The following is a 7,807-nucleotide window of genomic DNA, read 5'->3' as shown; positions in this document are numbered from 1 at the left end:
CAAAAAGACAAAGCAATAGAAGAGAATGAAGTGTGATGAACACCAGCCAGAGGATTTGAGGGCTGGGATGAAGAAATTTGATTAGCTAGCTCAGGGGAGAAAGAAATCAAAAGGCAAGGTAAGCCATTTGAGATCATGAATCGAGGAAAGCCCAAATTCAACTGGGGCAGGAATTACATTTTCTAAGCCTCATAATACTCTTTTCAGCCAGATAGGTTAGAAAAGAATTATTCTACTCTAGCCTCCACTGATCTAATAAATATCTACCCCCTAACATAATAGTTTAGAATTAAAATGTAAAATAAAATAAAATCCTAAACAACAGGACTTTTGTACATTGTTGAACCTTTGTTAAGCTATTATTAATAAATTGGTCCAAAATATATCGCTAGAACCACAAAGGTGATTCAGCTAAATACTGATCAAAAAAAGAGAAAATCAAAGAAGAAGATAATAAAGCTGAATTCAATTATAATGGTTTATTCTGTTACTGAAAAGAAGACTAGGAAAAATGACTCTCAAAAATCCTTATTTATTGAATTTGTTTCATCTGACTACTGCAGAGCTAATTTGACACAGGCTACTATTTCATCCTGTTAGTGCGACTGCTACAATGGCAAAGTGAACCAAATATTCTAGATAAATAGTTGATAAGTTATTGACAAAGATGCTTGATCACTAAATACTAAACTTATCTATAAACTGAATTGTATCTTTGTAGAAGAAAGAGGAGCTTAGATATAGAATAGGGCTATTTTGGATAATGGTCTGCAACCATAGACTTGCACAGCCTCCAGGATAATTACCATATTAATTCTTTGATTCAGTGTTTGCATATTCCCTCAAATACATTTCAAAACATCTATGTGCACAGAGTTTCATAACTTGCAAGAATTATGATGCTGTCTTTGTTAAGGTCAAGATATGGCAAACATTTATTAAATTGATTTGCCTTCAGTTTCTTTCAAAATACAGAATGTCAGTGGCTAAGAAAAAGATGTAGAAAGGTAATTTTTGATGCTTTCTCTTTCTACCAATTTTTACTTAAGAATATATTTCCAAGTGAATTTCACACTCCTGTTTATTTTATAGTCACATGGAAGAAGTTATAACATGTTCCAGAAAACATAAATCATATATAAATGTGTTTTAATATCTTTGTATTTTTCTATGAAAATTCCTTTGTGTGATAATTTAAATATATTTTTAGTTTCTAGAAAAAAATCCCTTTGACAAACATTAAACCACATTTGTAAGAAGCTCCTGGAGTACCTAATTTTCATTCAGAATCATTTCAACCTAAGCATAAATTTATAGGTTTATTCATTAACTTTTTCACATTTTGAACAGATATTTATTGAAGAGCCTGTGTGTCCGGATCTGTGGTCTGTACTCTGAAGGTAGTATTAAATGAGACAAAGGAATCCCAGTAGGTTCTTAATCTCTAGTAATGGTTAGTGTAATGGAAGACACAAATGTTAAGTGTACAATTAATTATTTGACTTACGTTTTGTAATGTTGTAAATGAGATGACAGCTATAATAAAAAATCTTACTTGGTATTGCGATTAGGTGTTATATACTCTATGTTATTTTAAAATTATTTTTAAAAATTAAGGCTAAATTTACATGACTGTTTTTAATTTTAAGTTTATTTCAATCCTTCCCTGAGTTTATGATAAGCACTTTCTCTTGGAAATAAAAATATGAATCTGCATTTAGACAAATGTGAAAATAGCTTGGGTGAGACATTTTTCCCATATTGTCATTTTAAGGAAAGTATATAAAGAGTTGTTTACAAAGATTTCATTTAAGAAAGACAATTTTATATGGATGATAGAAAAACTCCAATGTTTCAAAATCTAACAAAAGGATAATTTATTTTGTAAACCGTAGCAAACAACAACCAAAAGACAGAAACACATATCTAAGTAATTCATCAATACTTAGAAACATAATTATGCATTTCTAAAGTGATTTCAAATTGTTTTAATTTCATTTGGAAGAGTGTATATGACACTAATTGGGAAAGTTCTGGAAAAAGTGTAAGATGCCAGAGATGAATTTGAAGATATACTAAAACTTTAAGATTCTCACATAAGACAGATCAATAAAACAAAAAGGTTATTATTAGGTCATTGGCAACAAATACAGATAAATTTAAAAAATGCAGGAGCCCTATCGCATATCATATAACAAAATATATCACACATGTATTAATGATACGAATTTAAATTATAAAATTGTGTGATGGCTAGACAATTTTAGTCCAGGTCTTTATATTACTGTGGTGAAAAATAACTTCATTGGAAATATGTCAGAAAATTCAAAGCATAAGATAAATTTGACTTAGAAGATGTAAAATATCTGTATGATGAAACTATAAAATATTTTTAAATGATGAAAAATATGTTACATATATGAGAGATTAAAGATAATATTTTTATTTACTTATTTTTTTTTTTATTTTGAGACAGAGTCTGGCTCTTTGGCCCAGGCTGCAGTGCAGTGGCAAGATCGTTGCTCACTGCAAACTCCTCCTCCCAGGTTCAAACGATTCTCCTGCCTCCCGAGTAGCTGAGAATACAGGCATCCACCACCATGGCAGGCTAATTTTTATATTTTTAGTCGAGACGGGGTTTCACCATGTTGGCCAGGCTGTTCTCAAACTCCTGATCTCAAGTGATCCTCCTGTCTCGGCCTCCCAAAGTGCTGGGATTACAGACGTGAGTCATCGCACCCAGCCTAAAAATAAATATTTTAAGGTATACTTAGCCTTCACAAAAAGTAAGGCACTCTAAAGAAGACAAAGAACACGAGAAAGAAACAAATGGACTGATTCAGCTGTCCACATACATAAGACTTACCAACTGCAAATGAATATGTGAAATGACTTAAAGCATTACAATTAATAAAATGAATACAAATAGAAGCAATTATTTTGTCTTTCTACAAATATATATTGACTGTTCTCTGTCAGGTTTTGTTTTTAAGGTTTGTTTATGAAAACATAAGTTACATTATTATAAGGCCCAAGAAGAAGATAGAGAAGGGAATAAGTGTGTGTGTATGTGTCTGTGTGTAGAAGAATAAGAGATGTGGAATGTTTACCAAAAATATGGTAATTAGAAAATTAATGTGCAAGCAGATTATATTGAAATGAAACTTGAAAGATAAAGAATCATGCAGATAGAAGAGTGGCTAGCTTAAGGTAAAACAACTGAATTATGATGATAAAGAACACAGAATTATTTCAAAATATAAAGGAAACTAAGGTGGCAGGGGTGAAATAAAGTAAAAAAAGAAGTGGAAGGGGGTGAGGCTGAATGGATACATTTTTAGATGAAGGGAGTGGCATTGAGATTTGGAGCTCAGGCAAGGACTTCGGATTTCACTATGTCAAGAAAAATCATTGATGAATTTGGGGCTAGGGTAAGACCGCTGTGTGGAGTCTATGCTTTTGAGGTGGGATGGCTCAAAACTTGGACTATGAAAGATATGCTCATAGGTGAAACATGCTCACAACTTGGAACCAGATAGTAATTACTTATCTGGAGAGAAATGGGAAGCTTCACATTCCATTGTAGTAGTAATAACAGGACTTGAAGAAGAATAAGATATGTTTAGACAAAACAAGACATGAATTAAGGCTAACGTTTTAATTTTTTTCTGAGCAATTAGATAGAAGGTTTATTGATTGAAATGGTTCTGACAAGATCTCCTGAATCAGCTTCACTGAATCTTGCATGTCCAGCTCCAGGAACTGCAGCTTCTCCTGAAAGCCTCTTATAGCACTGGGTTGGGAGTTGATGAGAGTCATTCAAGAGTTAGGGTTTGTCTTTCTGGGTCCCAGTACTCCCCACCTGTTCTAATTATCCTTGTTCTTGCTATATTAGGCTTTCCTTTCCCAACAACTGGTCTGGCAGACCTGTTGTGACTTTAGGCACAGTACCAGACACAAGATGATAGTTCTGCCTCGACTTCTCCATCAGCTCCACTAATCTCTGTCATAAACCTCTCCTTTTTCATGATTTGTAGTTGTGCTGCTTCTCTGATCGAATTCTGATGGATCCAGATGTTTCTGTCCATACAAAAGAAATGAGAAAACATGATTACAGATGAGGCAGATTCATGGGCATAATAAAACCAAAAGATGAATTTTATGTGTTTGTTCCCATTTTCTCACTAAATTGTGAGACAAAACAATAAGCTTGGTTTTAACACAGGGTGGAGAGATGGGGCTTCCCAGAGCTGGGACCAGATTTACTAAAAAATGTACCAGGAGATCTGATCGTTGTCCCGTGAAATGTGTAGCAATTAATTTATAATGATATATTGGATTGTATCATTTTTTACTCAGGATTAGCTAACTGACAAGTCACCAAGCAAAATTCCAGCTGGGTTTCGAATTTTAGCGTAGCAAATACTGAAGAGATTTGAAATAATTAATATAAATGAGGCTATCAGATATTGGTACTTATTACTCATGATTTCTATTTTGAATTAATGTAAATTTTCTAAAGCATATTACAATGATACTTATACTTAAAACTAATTTTATAAATCATATTGTCTTAGCAAAGACTGTAATTGAATAAGGAAATAGTAGATGATTGATTTTTGTAATTCTAATTTGCAAAAACCATTTGTACTAGAAGCAGAATCTATTGAGCTACCTAATGGCAAAACATTGTGATAACAGAGTTTATAAAATTTTAGTTAGAAAACCAGCTAAATATTTAAACTTTCATATGTAAGTGTGACAGCACAATGCAATAGCAAACTGAAAAACAAAACCCACGTGTGTTCCATATGTATTAATAGACATAATTACTCTCCTTGGTCTTAATGGCTGTGTGGCAAGTGGTGCTAATATGCAGAATTACAATTTTTAAAATATAGGGCAACATCCTTTATATTTATGCTTGTGATCATTCATTTTCTTGTAGTCCCTCCCCACTGTCTTGATAGACATTTCCTCTAGTGGACAAAAATATGATCACTCCGAATCCATTTACAGTGTGCTTTTGGAGAATAAATAATTTAAGTAGTTTCATTCTGCATTTGAAAATAATATTAATAATGCAAAGGTATTTACACAACAAAAGTCACTGAAATTCCCAAGGATCCCCTCTAACTCTTCAGTTAAGTACTTATATGATTAAGGAATACATTTAGAGACAAGCACACAGTTGTCTATTACTTTGAAAGTCACAGAATGGAGATAATGATCAATATGTGAATGTGTACCCATCAATCAAACACTAATCAGAAAGCTTTTGATACATAATTTCAAAGACATATACAAATTTCTCTTTTAAGTACCTGCATTGGTCATGTTGAGCATATCTTTGCATTTTAAGAGTTAGATTGTTTCTTATCTTAAACACTTAAATTTTTAAAGATTTTCTAGACAAAAAATATAAAACGAGTTGTTTTGCATAGGTTATCTTTTGAGTATGATTAATGGCAGTAGTAGAAAAAAACATTAGAGCTACTAGGATCATTTTTATATAAACAACAAATAATTTAAAGAAACTGAATGGGGAAGAAAACACCATAACTGTTATCAATGATTACTTGAGGCAATCAGTATTATTGTGGAATTTTACTATTGATTTTTTCTTGGTTTTAAACTAAAAAAAAAATCAACTGTACAAGAAAATATAGCATATCACAATAAGCATCCATATACTTGCAATCATGAATTTAAAGCACTTTATATATTTAATTTAGATATTCTTATTTTTGTCATTTGCTTTTTATGCAATAAGCAATTTTTATAGGAAATGTGACAAGTAAATGGAAATTTACATGGAATAAGAGATTATTAGACAAAGGACAAAGTACACACATCTTTAATTTCAAAAAGAATAACTTGAGCCAAAGTGGAGTCATAGAGTATGGCATGTTTGTGGAATGGTGAAAAGTCAAGTTAATTAAGAGAATAAACCTTAGCTGTTAAGGGGAGTGGCTCCAAGAATTTGGGATCTGCCAAAATGTTGTGAGGTTTGGATTCCAAGAAGAGATTGCAAGCTAGGATTTTATCCTTAGGCAAGTAGAAGACAGAGAGGATTAAAGTGAATGCTAATGTAATTGGAAAAGCTGGGTTGATGGAACAGGAGTGCAGAGCAAGTACTGTTATGGATCACAAATGGATAGTTGCAGGTGAAACTGAGCCAACGATAAACCAGTGTCATCTGAGATTTCACCAGAGGGGAGAAAAGTGTTTTCTACATATTAAAATTGCTCTTGCTTTTTTTTGGGGGGGGGTTTGTAGGAAATTAGAAATTTTTAATTTTTGAAAAGCCGTTATTTTCAAAACTTCCATTTTTCTGTTTCTCAAAAATATAATGACTTTATTTTTCCTTTACCAGGAGACATTCTGATTGTCCACAGTTATGTATCCTTAAACAATTGCCAAAACTTTTCAGATACAGTTTGATTCTGGAGTAATCTTAAATCTGTTTGATGGTCCTTTCTAAAGTGATGTAGTTTTTTTTTTTTCATTGTTATGTTTTATTGGCTATGGATCAAAAAATTCTTGCAAGTTTTCATTTTTCTAATGTGCTAAAGAAAAGGGTGCCAGGTTTTAGCTTCCATCCAGTTTATCCTCGTATTGAAATCTTGTATTCTAATGATTATTTTTATCTGACAAACATTTGTACTATGATGTAGTTTATCTTCATAACTAGATTAAGCTACTAGGTGTATTTTTTTTTTTTGTCTCATGCTTTTTCATTTTCTTGAATATCAAGAGCATATTAATTGGTAATTTCTATTGTTTTGAAGGCAATCCAATTGTAGGTAAAGTCAAAAAATGCCCAATTTGATGACAAGTAAAAAATTAAACTGCAACGCACAGTATCAGCCACCAGCATTCCTGACACCTTGGAGTTCAATCAGACTTATTCGCAAATCATCACAACATACCATTAAGTAAAAGAGAATCTATATTCTGACTACAACTGTCACACCATGATAGAATGTAAATCTGACACTAGCCACTTTGAGGTAGCATTAGATTCCACAGATTTAAGGGAATGGTCCCCAACAACACTGCCCCCACTCAAGTGCCATCCACCAAGTGGGGGATCCCTTGATTATTCACACTTTGGACCAACTGGGTACAAATCTAGGGGATTTTCATAATGCCCCTCAAGTGGGATCATTCTCTAGAAGGACTCACAGAACTTTCTTCACACAACACACTTGTCCTCACTACATACTGTACACTCCATTTAAGAACTCTCATTCGTATTCCACCCAATGTATATGTCTCCTTTTAGGATGATGTTTTCCTTGATCCTGGGTAGAATCCATCAACTCTGGGTTATTTTTCAACGTAGTCACAAGGACTTCTATTAGGCATTTTTATTGTGTATGTCTCTTAATAAAGTCTCGCCTCCTTGAAAACAAGGCTTATATCATTTTTCACTCTTTATCCCTTGGGGACCAGCATTATGTCTTTTACACACCTGCACAAGCACACACACACACACATACACCCATATATATATATGTACACACACACACACACACACAAACACACACATGCATAAATATCCTCACATATATTTGGGTATATATGCATATACTGACATACCTTTTCTGTGTGTATAAATATGCCACCATATGTCCATCTCAAGGAAAGATATATATATCTATATTATATATAGATATGTAAGATATATAACCATATATACATATACATATATAGGTATATATACACACACAGACATACATATGTATATATACACACACATATATATGTATTGCCTTATGATGGACATATGGTGTGTGTGTGT

Source organism: Colobus angolensis, unplaced genomic scaffold, assembly GCF_000951035.1.
Source record: "Colobus angolensis palliatus isolate OR3802 unplaced genomic scaffold, Cang.pa_1.0 Scaffold118, whole genome shotgun sequence".
Taxonomy (NCBI): domain Eukaryota; kingdom Metazoa; phylum Chordata; class Mammalia; order Primates; family Cercopithecidae; genus Colobus; species Colobus angolensis.
Note: the sequence above shows the minus strand (reverse complement) of the source record.